Source organism: Chamaea fasciata, unplaced genomic scaffold (assembly GCF_029207755.1).
Source record: "Chamaea fasciata isolate MVZ Bird 193981 ecotype frontalis unplaced genomic scaffold, bChaFas1.0.hap1 SCAF_5, whole genome shotgun sequence".
NCBI classification, from domain to species: Eukaryota; Metazoa; Chordata; class Aves; order Passeriformes; family Sylviidae; genus Chamaea; species Chamaea fasciata.
Window position 1 is genome coordinate 71,186,577 of NW_027094090.1, and position 16,276 is coordinate 71,202,852.

The following is a 16,276-nucleotide window of genomic DNA, read 5'->3' on the forward strand; positions in this document are numbered from 1 at the left end:
AGTCATAGTATACTTTTGGAATCCCTCATGATTGTTCCAGCTGCTTTTCTGCTGGAGCCATTGAGTTTGTGATGGCCCATAAACAAAGACGACCTCCCTCAGTGTGGGTGATGCTGCTGCTTCCCCAGAGGGAGTTATTACAGGGGAGTCATGGTAAAGATAAATAAACACTGCTCCACCCATCTTAACAGTTCATCACAAGGTGATGTAGATAGTGGTAGATTACATACTTTGGTTACACCCCGCATCCAGGACACCTTCCTAAAACCCTGTTCACTGGCATGGCCTGATGATCTTGACATCCACAAATTGGGTGTTGCCTGCAGATACACAGGCGATAAGCAACCATTACGCACACAGACACACCCAAAATCATGAGGTTGAAAAAGACATCCAAGACCATCAAATGCAACCCAGCCCTAACACCTCAACTAAGCCATGGCTTAGAGTGTGGAAGGGGCTGACACCTGGTCTGTGAGCCAGAGGAGTGAGTTACCTAAGAAATTGATAAGATTCATGTTTACCCTGAAAGGAATTTTACCAAAGTCATTAATATGGAAACTGAGAGGAGAAGAGGAAGAGAAGATAAACAAAAGAAACCTGCAGCTGGAAGAAGTAGTTTTAGAAAAGCTTTGTAAATACTAGCTGAAAACAGTGGTGGAGATTGCTTTGTACCAATGAACACTGTGTTGATTTATTGTAACCAATGAATGAAGTATAAACTTTGTTAAGGAATATATAAAAGACAGCATGCCCCCATAATAAAGAAGAAGCCTTCTGAAATTTGCTGTGTCACTCTGTGTGTTGCAGCTGTCTCAAAAGCCACACAGAGTGCCACATCCAGTCTTTCTTTAAACACATCCAGGGATGGTGACTCCACCACCTCCCAGGGCAGACCTTTCCAATACTTTATCACTCTTCCTGTAAAACCTTTTTTCCTAAAATCCAACCTATATTTCCCTTGACACAGCTTTAGACTGTGTCCCCTCGTTCTGTCAATTGTTGCATGTATATAGAAATAGGTTGCGTTTAGTCTGGCTGGCATATAAAAATTGAAAGAGGAACGCTTGTTATCTAAAAGATCTTTTGTTAAAAGAGTGTTCGTCTACTGTTGCAATGCAAGATGTAACCAAAAGTATGTATTCTATTACCATCTGTTAAAATCAGGTGGGGCAGTTTTCTTTATGCCTTCTATGACCCATTCCCTACCCAGGGAGGTAACTTCTGTTAATGGGCCGTCACTGCCTGACTGATAAAATGACATCACCCCATTGTGAGGTGCTCCAAACAGGGGGAGGAGCCAAGAATTCCTTCCTGGATATAATCTGAGGTTTGGAACTCCACAGCAGGCCTTTTCCACTGGATTCCCAGAGGAAGACTGGTGCCATCTACACTACCAGGAGTGGACCTTCAGAGGAGAACGACATCCTTCTACAGGATCACTGTGTCAACAGAACCTCACCTGGCACTCCCGGAGGACTGCAGCTACCATTTATTCCGACTGCTACCAACACCCAGACCAGCAGGGTGTCAGGTTATATTCCGACTCTCTCAGTGTTTTTTGTACTACTACATTTGATTTTAATTTTCCTAGTAAAAACCTGTTGCTCCTATTTGCCTGAGAGCATGGCAGTGCTGCTGGAGACCACGATGGGCGACCTGGTCATTGACCTGTACACAGAGGAGCGTCCCCGTACTTGTCTGAATTTCCTGAAGCTCTGCAAAGTCAAGTACTACAACTACTGTCTTATTTATAATGTTCAGAGGGATTTCATGATACAAGCCGGTGACCCCGTGGGAACTGGCCATGGAGGGGAATCCATATTTTGTCAACTGTATGGTGATCAAGCCAGATTTTTTGAGGCAGAAAAGGTGCCCAGAATCAAGCACAAGAAGAAAGGAACTGTGTCAATGGTGAACAATGGCAGTGATCAGCATGGATCACAGTTCCTCATTACCACAGGGGAAAACCTGGATTACCTTGATGGTGTACATACAGTGTTTGGAGAAGTGACGGAAGGAATGGATGTATTGATGAGAATTAATGAAACCTTTGTAGATAAGGATTTTATCCCATATCAAGATATCAGGATAAATCACACAGTCATTTTACATGATCCCTTTGATGATCCACCTGGCTTGTGTGTTCCTGATCGCTCACCAGAACCTACAAAGGAACAGCTGGACAGTGGCAGAATCGGAGCAGATGAAGAAATAGATGACATGAAAGGACGGTCTGCAGACGAAATAGAAGAAATGCAGGTAGAACAAGAAGCAAAAACTCGTGCTATTCTTCTGGAAATGGTGGGAGACTTGCCAGATGCAGACATCAAGCCACCAGAAAATGTGCTGTTTGTTTGTAAACTGAATCCTGTGACCACAGCTGAGGACCTGGAGATAATATTTTCCCGCTTTGGTCCCATTCAAAGTTGCGAAGTGATCCGAGACTGGAAGACTGGTGAATCTCTTTGTTATGCTTTCATAGAATTTGAAAAGGAGGAAGACTGTGAGAAAGCCTACTTGAGAATGGACAATGTGCTGATAGATGACAGACAGATCCACGTGGATTTTAGCCAGTCTGTTGCCAAGATTAAATGGAAGGGAAAAGGTGGGCGGTATACCAAGGAAGATTTCAAGGACTATGAGAAGGAACGTGAGAAGTGTGGGCAGGGTGTGATGGCGGCAGCGGTGTCAGCCCTCAGCAGTCTGGAGTTGCCTGAGGCCAATGTTGGGAGCCAGGAGCAGGATGAGCCTGGCCCAGCCATGGTGGCGGAGCAGAGGCAGGAGCAGCGGCTGCGGCGGTTCCGGGAGCTGCGCATGAAGCGGTACGAGGCCTGCAAGCTGAACAGCCAGGAGGTGGTGGAGGAGGACAAAAGGCTGAAATTGCCCCCAAACTGGGAAGCTAAAAAAGCTCGGCTGGAGTGGGAGCTGCAGGTGCAGGAGAAGAAGAAGGAATGTGCAGCCAGGGGAGAGGACTACGACCGGGTGAAACTGCTGGAGATCAGCGCCGAGGACGCCGAGAGGTGGGAGAGGAAGAAGAAGAAAAATCCCGACCTGGGGTTCTCAGATTACGCGGCGGCACAGCTGCGGCAGTACCAGAGGCTGACCAGGCAGATCAAACCCAACCTGGAGCAGTACGAGAAGCTCAAGGAGCAGTACAGGGAAGCCCTGTACCCCACCTCAGACAGCATCCTGCATGGCACCCATGTGCCCTCCAAGGAAGGGGTGGACAGGATGGTGGCGGACCTGGAGAAACAGATGGAGAAGAGGAAGAAGTACAGCCGGCGGCGGCCCTACAATGACGACGCCGACATCGACTACATCAATGAGAGGAATGCCAAGTTCAACCGGAAGGCTGAGAGATTCTATGGGAAATACACAGCTGGGATCAAACAGAACCTGGAGAGGGGCACAGCTGTGTAAGCCTGCCTGGCACAGCTCACACAGAACCCAGAGACAGGCATGGCTGTGTGGGCCGGCCCGGCACAGTTCAGTCCTGGCTCATTTTCCATTTTAAATTGTATCAGTAGATTGTAGCTGTTGCTCTCACAGCTCTTTGTGTACTGCAGGTGATTTGCATAACTCAGGTGCAAATAGCTTTGCCTGCAGGAGTATTCTGCATTCTGCCATTTGTGCTCTAAATAAACTCCTTGCTCTAATTTTTTTTTTCTTTAATGACTTTTCCTCAGGACAACTGTCTTCCTGGGTTGGTAGATGGCGTCAGCAAACAGAATAGTTCCTCTGTTATCCAGGAGGAGGCAGTCAGAGAACTGCTGAGATGCTTGGATATTCATAAATCCATGGGACCAGTTTGGATCCATCCCAGGGTGATGAGAGAGCTGGCAGATGAGCTTGCAAAGCCACTCTCCATCATTTACCAACAGTCCTGGCTCACTGCTGAGGTTCCAGATAACTGGAAGTTGGCCAAAGTGATGCCCATTCATAAAAAGTGTGGAAAGGAGGATCCTGGTAACTATAGGCCGGTTAGGCTGACCTCAGTACCTGGTAAGGTAGTGGAACAGATTGTACTGAGTGTCATCACACATAATTTACAGGACAGCCAGGGTTTCAGACCCAGCCAGCACGGGTTTAGGAGTAGGTTGTGTTTGACCAACCTGATCTCCTTTCATGACCAAGTGACCTGCCTGGTGGATGCAGGACAGGCTGTGGATGTTGTCTATTTGGACTTCAGCAAGGCTTTTGACACTGTCTCCCACAGCATACTCCTGGAAAATCTGGCAGCCCGGGCTTGGACAGGAGCACTCTTTGCTGGGTTAGGAACTGGCTGGATGGCGGGGCCCAGAGAGAGGTGGTCAGTGGTGCTGCATCCAGCTGGCAGACAGTCACCAGTGGTGTTCCTCAGGGGTCTGTGCCGGGGCCTGTTCTGGTCAATATTTTTATTGATGACATGGATGATGGAATTGAGTCTTTCATTAGTAAATTTGCAGATGATACTAAGCTGAGAGCATGTGTCAATCTGTTGGAAGGTAGAAGGGCTCTGTGAAGAGACCTGGAATGGTTGGATGGATGGGCAGAGTCTAACAAGAAGAAGTTTAATGAGTCCAAGTGTCGAGTCCTGCACATTTGCCACAATAACCCCCTGCAGCGTTATAGGCTGAGGTTGGTGTGGCTGGACAGTGCCCAGGCAGAAAGAGACCCGGGCGTTCTGGTGACAGCAGATGAACATGAGCCAGCAGTGTGCCCAGGTGGCCAAGAGGGCCAATGGCATCCCGGCCTGTATCAGGAATGGTGTGGCCAGCAGGAGCAGGGAAGTCATTCTTCCCCTGCAGTAGTGAGGTCACACTTTGAGTGCTGTATCCAGTTCTGGCCCCTCAGTTTAGGTAGGACATTGAAATGCTTGAGTGCATCCAGAGGAGGCAACGAGGCTGGTGAGGGGCTTGGAACACAAACGCAGTGAGGAACGACTGAGGGAGCTGGGGTTGTTTAGCCTGGAGAAAAGGAGACTCAGAGGTTACCTTATCACTCTCTACAACCCCCCAAAAAGTGGCTGTATTCAGGTGAGGGTTGGTCTCTTTCTCCAGGCAGCAACTGACAGAATGAGAGGACACAGTCTCAAGCTGTGTCAAGGGTTGGATATTAGGGAAAAGGTTTTACAAAAAGGGTGATAAAGTATTGGAATGGTCTGCCCAGGGACATGGTAGAGTCACCATCCCTGGATATGTTTTTAAAAAAAGACTGGATGTGGCACTCAGTGCCATGATCTAGTTGAGGTGTTAGGGCATGGGTTGGACTTGATAATCTTGTAGGTGTCTTCCAACTTAGACATTCTGTGAATTCTGTGAACTCTTTGAATTCTGTGAATAAACCTTTGAAATTCGCTCTGAAAGAAAAGGTAAAATCAAAGCAAGACGTCAAGTATGACCTTGTGCTGGATGAGGATGTAGAAGAGTGTCACACAAGTCAGTTGCACTTGGCTAAAAAACAGAAGAAGAAAAACCACCACCACGCTGAAGACGATTAGAAGAGGACCAAAAAATGAAGTATTCTGATGGAAAGACAAAGAACGCTGTACGGAGAGAACCAAGGGTGAGAAGAAAGACAGGCATCAGAGCTGCAGCCTTTCTCAGGAGAGAGATTACACTTAGAATAGGTAAAAAGGCAAGTACAGATGAAGGACAAGGAAAGGAAATGATGGCGGGGAACTAATATAATAAACATAAATTTTTTCTTTAAAAAAAAACCAAAACCAAAACCAAACAAAGAAACAAACAAACAAAAAAACACCCCAAAATCTGTGGCCAAGCCAGGGTGGAGGGAGACCCACTGCACTGCCCCATATCTACAACAGGTCTGTTAGATGAACAGCAATGCCGTACTCCCAGCCAGCTGCAATCTTCCTTTTGCAACTTTGTATATTCCATCTATGAATCCTGTCTCACTGCCCAGTCCCACAGTCAGCTTGGCTCATTTCACCTCATTCATTATCTTGGGTTGCAATGCAAGATGTGTTCTATTATCATCTGTGAATCCGGTCAGGGAGGTGTTCTTTTCTCTTCTGTGACCCATTCCTCATGACTCTGGGGGGGAGGGGGATGGTACCTTCTTTTGATAGGCCATCTGTTAAAACCAGGTGGGCAGTGTTCTTTATCACTTCCATGACCCATTCCCCACCCAGGGAGATATTTTCTGTTAATGGCCCATCACTGCCTGACTGATAAAATGGCATCATCCCATTGGGAGATGCTCCACCCAGGGGGAGGAGCCAAGCATTCCTATCTGGATATAATCTGGGATTTGGAACTCCATGCCAGCCTTTTCCACTGGCTTCTCAAAGGAAGACTAGTCCCATTTACACCACCACTGGACCTTCAGAGGAGAACGACATCTGTCTACAGGATCATTGCTTCAACAGAACCAGAGTGTGAGGAGAGGAACGGTGAAGGTGGTGGGAGGAAGCCAGCAGCACGGCAGGGTCTGTCCCTCTCTTGGCTGACTAACCCCGCCACACCTCTGCTGCTGATGGGTTCCAGGTCACCCAGTGTGGCCCGGGGCGGCTACTCTGAGCAGGAAAGAGACCGGGACCAGGAAAAGGAACGGGACTGGGATTGGGAAAGGGAGCAGGATCAGGGGTGCTCACAGTCCAGGAGCTGTAGGCAGCGACACCTCAGCCAGAGCAAGGGCTGGAGTCGGGACCGACACCAGGAGCCGAGCTCGAGCTCAGACTCCGGTGATGAGAGACAGAAATGGAAAAAGAAGAAAAGAAGCAGCAGCCGGGGCCGGCACCATAAGGACTGGAGGAAACAGTGCTCACGGTCCCGTAGAAGGGATGGACCCAAGTCCTCAGTGTCCTCTGTCAGCTCCCCCTCCCTGCCACAGCCCCAGGGCCAGAAGGAGCCAGGGCAGCAGCTGAGCCTGCAGGAGCGGCTGAGGATGAAGGAGGAGAAGAAGAAACAGGCAGCTCTGCTTAAGGCCCTGGAGACGCCTGAGGAGAAGCGAGCACGGAGGCTGGCCAAGAAGGAGGCCAAGGAGAGAAAGAAGTGGGAGAAGATGGGCTGGGGTGAGGAGTACATGGGTTACACCAACATCAACAACCCCTTTGGGGACAATAACCTGCTGGGCACATTCATCTGGAGCAAGGCACTGGAAAAGAAAGGGATCAGCCATCTGGATGAGAAGGACCTGAAGGAGAGGAACAAGCAAATCCAGGAGGACAATCGCCTAGAGCTGCAGAAGGTGAAGCAGCTGCGCCTGGAGCGGGAGCAGGAAAAAGCCATGCGGGAGCAGGAGCTGGAGATGCTGCAGCGTGAGAAAGAGGCAGAGCACGTCAAAACCTGGGAAGAGCAGGAGGAGAACTTCCACCTGCAGCAGGCCAGGCTGCGGTCTAAGATTCGAATTCGGGATGGGAGAGCAAAACCCATTGATCTTCTGGCCAAGTACATCAGTGCAGAGGACGATGACCTGGCTGTGGAGATGCACGAGCCCTACACCTTCCTAAATGGCTTGACCATCTCTGACATGGAGGACCTGGTGGAGGACATCCAGGTGTACATGGAGTTGGAGCAAGGGAAGAACGTGGCCTTCTGGAGGGACATGACCATCATCACAGAGGATGAGATAGCCAAGCTCCGCAAGCTGGAGGCCTCTGGGAAAGGAGGACCAGGGGAGCGTCGGGATGGTGTCAATGTCTCTGTCAGCTCAGATGTGCAGGCCGTGTTCAAGGGGAAGACATACAACCAGCTGCAAGCTCTGTACCAGGGCATCGAGAGCAAGATCCGGGCGGGAGGGCCCAGCCTGGACATCGGGTACTGGGAGAGCCTCCTGCAGCAGCTGAGGGCTTACATGGCTCGGGCCAGGTTGCGGGAGCAGCACCAGGACGTGCTGCGTCAGAAGCTGTACAAGCTGAAGCAGGAGCAGGGTGTGGAGAGTGAACGAGTCTTTCCCATGATCAAAGGGGAGTCAGCTTTCCACAGTGACGGTCCTCTGTCCTCCCTTACATGCAGGCTGGATCCCGAGAAGAGCCTTAAGGCACAGTCAGGGCCATCCTCAGAGCCAGAGGGAGAGCAGGACACGGTGGCCAAGGCAGAGGCTCAGGGGAAGGCTGTGCAGATGGAAGAGGATCTGATCCGGCAGAGCCTGGATGACTACGATGCGGGCAAGTACAGCCCCCGGTTGCTGGGCCCCAACGAGCTGCCCTTTGATGCCCACGTGCTCGAGGCCAAGGAGGACATGCACCGTCTGCTGCTCCTGCGCCAGCAGCTCCAGGTGACAGGTGATGCTTCCAAGAGCACCGAGGACATCTTCTTCCGTAAAGCCAAGCAGGGCATGGGTGCAGATGAGGCGCAGTTCAGTGTGGAGATGCCGCTCACGGGCAAGGCCTACCTGTGGGCTGACAAGTACCGGTCACGCAAGCCCCGCTTCTTCAACCGTGTGCACACAGGCTTTGAGTGGAACAAGTACAACCAGACCCACTACGACTTTGACAATCCCCCCCCCAAGACTGTTCAGGGCTATAAGTTCAACATCTTCTACCCCGACCTCATTGACAAGCACTCGACACCCGAGTACTTCTTGGAGGCCTGCCAGGACAACAAGGACTTTGCCATCCTGCGCTTCCATGCTGGGCCACCGTATGAGGACATCGCCTTCAAGATCGTCAGCAGGGAATGGGAGTATTCCCACCGCCACGGCTTCCGCTGCCAGTTTGCCAATGGCATCTTCCAGCTTTGGTTCCACTTCAAGCGTTACCGTTACCGCCGATGAGCGGCTGTTCAGACACCTGTCAGGGGTGTGCAGTGGTGTGTTTTCAGTTTATTTGTTTAATGTATATATTCATGGTTTGTTCTCTGTACCCCCCATGTTCTTTCTCCATATGGTTTGTTCTCTGTTTCGGTTAACTGTCAATCTTATGTTATGTAACCCCCGGGGTCCTGTCTGTCACTTCGAGGCCTCACCCTAGGTCTAGAAAGTTCCTGTGAGGTCGTTGAGTGATTGGACAGGATCTCGACTGTTCCCTCCTTCCCCTCCGGGATTGGTCCCTGGAGAAGTCCCTCACCTGCAGAGCCACTCCCAGACTTATTCCTATTGGTTCCTTCCCTTATCCTTCCCCTTACTCTTCCCCCTGTTAAAAGTTGGTGTCACAGGGCTGCCTGCACTCTGCTGAGGCAGACTCCCTGGAGGTGACGTTGCTCCTTGCGGGGCACCAATAAACATCAGTGGCAGACCCCTCATCAGAGTCCTGTCTTCATTTCCTCACCTTCATCACTCTATACCATCACTCTATACCCACCAGATCAGCTCGGCTGGCCAGTCTACTGAGCTGCACTGGACTTGTCACTGGTGCCAAGGCTAGCCAGGGCAGGCTTGGGAGAACATCCCCAGGGAAGGCAACACAACAGGGGTGGTGGGGGGGTCTTATCCCACAGCACAGACACTCTTGCATGAATGTCCCCAAGGCCTGGCCCAGCACTGGGCATGCTCTTGAGGCTTTACTCCATCTTTGCATTGATCATGAAGGACCCTGAGATTAGGTATAAATAAAAAAAGGGCTGTTTTAGCCATGATATCCTGAAAAAAACCCACAAAAAAACCAAAAAATCCCCAACAAAACCAAACAAACAAGCAAACGCCCTCCCCACTCCCCCACCCCCCAAAAAAAAAAAAAAAAAAAAGAAAAAAACCAACAGAGCTGCAGCAGCCAGGCTGGGGTGAGGGGAGACCCACTGCACCGCCCCATATCTACAACAGGTCTCTTAGATGAACAGCAATATCATACACGGAGCCAGCTGCAATCTTCCTTTTGTAACTTTGTATATTCTACCTCTAAGTCTTACTGCCAAGTCCCATGGTCAGCTTGGCTCATTTCGCCTTCTTCAATTGTGACAGGCTGTTCATCTCGATTCAAGCACATCTTTGGGGTCACCACATGTTGCAGCGAATCACCCTGGACTCAGTTTCTTTATGCAGGGAAAGCTGAATCCTTATTCACACAACTCATTTTATACAGTTTTCACAGACCTCGTGTGCAATTCTAATTGCTTAATAGTTTCCTTACCAATTCCTTGATTGGTTAGTAAAGGCCATTTGTTTGGCTTGTCCATCAGATCTCCCTGTTCTTGAATTATTTGCATATTTCCTTTACTGATTCTCAGGGGACAGGTTAATTGTTTACTGCAGATGCACTTGTTTTTCACCCCAAGATTAGATTGTTCTTAACTGACTTTCATTCTTCTGGAACTTTCTCAGGAGAACTTGCAAACTACTTAGCTGCACTTGGAAAGTGCCAGCTAGTAATGTAGCAGAACAAGGCCTGGTTTTATGAGGCCTTTCTTTTGTAATTTCTCTACTTGTCACCACAGTTGACCAATCACAAAAGAGTAAAAGGGCACACAGGTGCCCAGGCACATGGGAGAAAAAAGATATAAAGAATTTGGAGGAGAGAGAGGAGAGGGACGAATAAGTTAGATGGTTGTGCTGGAAGCAAAAATCTTTTGGCACCAATGGTATAATTGGATAATGAAAAGATTTTACTAGTGATGGTATAATTTCCTACCCTCTATTAAATACATGTGTCTGGTAATATGGAGAAAAAAATGGTGTCAAAGCAAAAAAAAAAAAAAAAAAATCTAAATGGAGCAACTTAAAAGTGGGGTCCTGCACAATTTCCCGTGCCTCTCCTCAGATTTTGGATCCTCGTTCAAGTTGGAAACTGAAGGGGAATTCTGATTTGGTTTGTTTTATGGGCATTGTTATGTTGGCTTTTTTTTTTTTTGTTTGTTAGTGTCTGTTTTCCAAATTGGGAAATTACTTCAACATTTGCATTTTTTATTCTTATTTTAACCCATTCTCAGGCTCACCTTCAAGACAAGAACTTGGGACCCCACTTGTATTTTTTTTTCCTTCACGAGAGTTGATTTCACCTCTTATTTTCTCTGATTGAAAGAGGAAAAACAGAACAGGTGTCATTTTATCAAACTCTCCTGAACCACACATACTTAGGCAGATAAGGCCCCAGAAAGGACCACGTAGGCCTGGTTCTATTCAGGACTAAAGCTTCCAGGAGGTGAAACATAGGAGGCAGTGTCCCAGGGGTCCTCACGCTGTGCCTTACCCTGTTTGGTGTGAGGTCTGATGCTGGTATCTGTATCTCTAGGAACTGAAATAATAAATTGTGTCAAGATTGCCCCCCTAGAGAGATCAGCATGACTCCCACCTTTTCTGTGTCCTGCTGCATGACATGGTATTATCAGCATAACAGGATGTTTATCTGTGTCCAGTTACTGCTGCTCCCTTTTCCTCTTTCACCTGGGGTCAATCTCTACAGCCAACCTCACCTGGACTTCAAGGGCTTTAAAACATCCCAACAAATTCTGCAGGACTGCACTTGGTGTGAACGCTACAAAATGTTTCTGCTCTGGACTTCCACCAGCAAGCCAGTGCTCAGGGTGCTCTTGCTCTGCTTCTCATCTTGTGTAGTTTAAAAACATTTTCCTGTTCTCCCAGAGCTCCCAGGCACCTTCCTGCTCCCTTCCTGTCTGCTTGGTGGGCCTTCTGCTGTGCCAGCACTGTGTTATCCACGCCTGCAAGCCTATTTATTTTCACACCAGACCAAGAAGGTTCTCCAGTGCCACAGCTGAATAGACAGAGCCTCCCATCTGCCCCACTACCACACACTCTGCCCATTTGGGCTGGTGCTTCCCATCAGCAGAAGGTGGACTGTGGCACAGGAGAATATCTGAATCACAGAATCATTCAGGTTGGAAAAGACCTCTGAGATCCTTAAGTCCAACCTGTGACCAAAGACCAGACCATGGCACCCAGTTCCATGTCCAGTCTTCGCTTAAAAACTTCTGGGGATGGGGACTCCATCACCACCCTGGACAGCCCCTTGCAATATTTAATCACCCTTTCAGTAAAGCAATTCTTCCTAATGTCCAATCTGAACCTCTCCTGGTGCAGCTTGAGGCTGTTTTCTCTCATCCTGTCCCTTTTTCCATGGAGCACCTGGCTGTACCCTCCTGCGAGCAAGTTGTGCAGAGCCAGAAGGTCCCCCTGAGCCTCTTTTTCTCCAGGCTGAGCCCCCCCAGCTCCCTCAGCTGCTCCTCATAGGACTTGTGCTCCAGCCCCTTCCCTTACAATGTAAGATGTAACCAAAAGTATGTATTCTAGCAGCATCTTCGTAAACTGTTAAAACAGGTGGAGCAGTGTTCCTTATCTCCTTCATGACTCATCCCTGATAACTCCCTCCAGGGACTATCTTCTGCTAATGGGCCCATTAAGATGTTAATCATCCCATTGTGAGGTGTTCCACACAGGGGGAGGAACCAAGCATTCCTACCTGGATATAATCCAAGCTTTGAAACACCACAGGCAGCCTTACCTACTGGATTCCCAGAGGACAAGAACTGTATAACCACCACTGGACCTTCAGAGGAAGACCAGACCTTTCTACAGGATCTGCTGTGGATCTGCTTCAACAGAACCACATCTGTCACTTCAACAGCATTGCAGCCACTATTTAATTGGACTGATACCGCCACCCCTGACCAACAAGGTGACAGTTCTGACTTAGGATCTCCCATTGGTTTGTTTTCAAACCAGAACAGTTTTTGGCACCTAGTATAGGGCGGCAATGTGGCCCAACAGGAAAAAAGCCAAAATGGTCCCAGGTGCAGCAGTGAATTCCCTTCTGGCAGGAGGGGCAAATGATGTGAGCCTGGAGGAACCAAAGAAGATGTCTAGGGAAGATTGGAGGAAAAAGAAAGAATTAGAGGAACAGAGAAAACTAGGAAATGTACCTGCTGAAGTGGATGAAGAAGGAAAAGATATCAACCCTCACATTCCGCAGTACATCTCCTCAGTACCATGGTACATAGACCCTTCTAAAAGACCCACACTAAAGCATCAGAGACTTCAGCCAGAGAAGCAGAAATTGTATAACTCCTCTGGAGACTGGTACAAACGAGGACTTCGGGAGCATGGTGTGGCCACGAAGTACCGCAAAGGAGCCTGTGAGAACTGCGGGGCACTGACACACCAAAAGAAAGACTGCATGCAGAGACCCAGGAAAGCTGGAGCAAAGTACACAGGCATGAATATTGCCCCAGATGAACATGTGCAGCCTCAGCTGACATTTGATTACGATGGGAAGCGAGACCGGTGGAATGGCTATAACCCAGAGGAGCACATGAAAATTGTCGAGGAATATTCCGAGGTTGATTTGGCCAAATGTACACTGAAAATTCAGAAGCTTCAGAAGGAGTTTGCATTGGGGAAGCTGGAGCAAGTTAACTCCCCTAGACACCAGCGGGGAGAAGAGGATTTGAATCCACAGACAGGAAGAGATCATAACAGCGAAGGTGAAGATGAAGAGAAATACAGAGATGATATTGATATGCCTGGGCAGAACTTTGACTCTAAAAGACGCATCACAGTCCGAAATTTACGTATTCGGGAAGATACTGCAAAATACTTGAGGAATCTAGATCCAAACTCTGCTTATTATGATCCCAAAACAAGAGCGATGAGGGAGAACCCTTATGCGAATGTGGGCAAGAACCCACATGAAGTTAGTTATGCAGGTGACAACTTCATTCGCTACACAGGTGATACCATTTCAATGGCACAGGCTCAGTTGTTTGCCTGGGAGTCTTATGACAAAGGCTCCGAAGTTCATCTTCAAGCTGACCCTACAAAATTAGAGCTCCTTTATAAATCCTTCAAAGTGAAAAAAGAAGATTTCAAGGCACAGCAGAAAGGAAAGATCCTAGAGAAGTATGGAGGACAAGAACATTTAGATGCCACCCCCAGCTGAACTGCTGTTAGTTCAAACAGAAGTGTAGAGATGGTTTCCCCAGGGAAGAGAAAATCTTGGAATAATTCCCTAGGAAACCCTGTTTTAGGTGCAACAAGCAAGATGCTGGCTCACATGCCCTCCATGCTAATTGTTACTAGAAAGTTCTTAGTTCTTTGTGTTACCATAGGTTGATTTTTGGTGCAGAGATTTTAATATTCCTAATTATTCTCCCCTATTGGACCCTTCTGTCAGACCCCACCTTAACTCCCCTCGCACACCAGGATGTATAGCTACCCCTGTTTGACCCAGGCCCGGGGCTTTTTGGCCTTATGCTTCTGAGCCCCTTGTTACAGCATTTTTCCAGTTCCCTCTTTATACTGTGTACACCTAATTGTTTGTTATTTTCGTATTATTAAAGTTCTTTTTCAAGACAACTGGATCAAGGCTGCCTCTCTCATCAAGTCACCATTCAGGGCTGAGACCCGAGGAAACTCCGAAGGGTCTGATCATCTGGGCTCAGACTCTCAGGGGTTTCACAGAAGTTTATATGGGGATAATGGCACCCCGGAGGGGAGTGGAGGGGAGGGGAGGGGAGAGGAGGGGAAGCAGTCACAGCCTCTGATCAAGGGCCTTTCACATGTGTTTCAGTTCATGGTGGGGATGCTTAACCCTTACCAACAGTCACTGAGGAGGAAACTTCTTGAGAGTTTGCAGCTTTCCTTTTCTTCAGTCATCTTCACTGCAAAATTGGTGTCTAACGCAGCACTATTCCCCAGGAAAATAGAGGGAAATTTTCCAGAAAGGACCTGGGGGTGCTCCTGGGTGAGATTGACCCTGCCCTGGCTGTGTGCACTGGGACACAGAATACCCTGTGCCAGGCTGATCCCCCAGTGTGGGCAGCAGGGGAGGGGAGGGGGGGTTCTGTCCCTCTGTCCTGCTCAGGTGAGACCCCACCTGCAGAGCTGCCTCCAGCCCTGGGATCCCAGCACAGGAAGGATGGGAGCTACTGGAGCCAGTCCAGAGCAGGAACACCAAGGGGATCAGAGGGATGGAGCAGCTCTGCTGGGAGGGAAGGCTGAGAGAATTGGGATTGTTGTGACTGGAGAACAAAAGCTTTGGGTGTGTGGCCTTCCAGTGCCTGAAGGCAGCCTACAGGAAAGATGGAGAGAGACTCTTTACAAGGGATCTGGAGGTACAGGACAAGGGGGAATGGCTTCACAATGATAGAGAGGAGTGTTAGATTGGATATCAGGAAGAAATTATCACCTGTTGAGGGTGGTGAGGCCCTGGCACAGGTTGCCCAGAGAAGCTGTGGCTGCCCCATCCCTGGAAGTGTCCAAGACCAGGTTGGATGGGGCTCTGGTCCAGTGGAAGGTGTCCCTGCCCAAGGCAGGGGATTTGAAAATGGATGATCTTTTAGGTCCCTTCCAACCCAGCCATTCTATGATGTTAAGATTCTTATCCCTCCTGTCCCAACCCTTCGACTGTTCCAACCCTTCCACTCCCATCAGATTTTGAGATTCCAGCAAGCCACTTCTTTGGGGAAGCAGCACTCCAAACTGCTGATACAGTATGTGTTGCTCGGAGACAATAATGACTGGGTACTTAAGAGAGACAAAAAACTTGCCACAGGTGAGGGGATGGGTACACCTGGCTGCTCTGTTTATTATCTGGGGTTTTTCTTATGGAGGTGTTAGGACTAAGGTGTAGTGATAGGCTTATGCAAATGAGGAGGAGTTGTTAAGTATGGTGGGAAGAAGTTTTATTAAGGTTTACAGTACTTTTGACATAAACTTTTGTTATTCCAATATGGTTTTGAACCTTTTTCTGTTCTCCCTTCATTCCTCTCATTTTGTGATTCCTGCCTGGCAGCTCTGGCTGACAGGGCTGTCGAAACATGTGGGTTTTTTGTGGGGATTAGGATTCCTTCTGTAGGAACTCACAGAAATTTGATTTGGTATAAGGGCTGTACCGAATCTTGTAATTGCCTGGGTGAACTGCGAATTTTGCAGCTGTGGTTTTGCGGGGTTGAAATCCCCCCCCTTGTGACTTTGCATGGTTTGTTATGGAATAGCCAGAAGCGGTAGGTCTGAGTTGTGAAGCCAGTTCTGCAGCTCTTGCCTTGTGGGGTTCAGTCCCCTCTGTGCATCGTGGGTTCAGTCCCCTGTGTACTGTTTTGTGGAAGCATTGAGTTGTAGTCTCAACTGTGGGTTAAAGAGAAAGTCAAAAAGGAGTTGCAGGTTTGAATGTTGCAGGGTATACTGTGAGTTTGTTTCTTGGGAGGATGTGTGTCTGCATGTGTAGAGAAATAGGTTGTATGTGTTTAGTCTCACTAGCAAATAAAAATTGAAAGAGGAACGCCTGTTATCTAAAAGATCTTCTGTTGAAAGAGTGTTTGTCTTGTGTTGCAATGCAAGATGTAACCACATGTATGTATTCTATTACCATCTGTTAAAACCAGGTGGGCCAGTGTTCTTTATCTCTTCCATGACCCATTCCCCGCTCAGGGAGGTAACTTCTGTT

General features: G+C 48.5%; 3 pseudogenes; all 3 read left to right on the forward strand.

Moving 5' to 3' along the window:
- The first annotated feature begins 1,626 nt into the window (after positions 1-1,626).
- Positions 1,627-3,423, forward strand: LOC136290306 (peptidyl-prolyl cis-trans isomerase-like 4 pseudogene; annotated as a pseudogene).
- A 3,057-nt stretch (positions 3,424-6,480) lies between these two features.
- On the forward strand, positions 6,481-8,721 carry LOC136290305 (splicing factor Cactin pseudogene; annotated as a pseudogene).
- Positions 8,722-12,616: 3,895 nt separating this feature from the next.
- On the forward strand, positions 12,617-13,799 carry LOC136290356 (pre-mRNA-splicing factor SLU7 pseudogene; annotated as a pseudogene).
- The last annotated feature ends 2,477 nt before the right edge of the window (positions 13,800-16,276 follow it).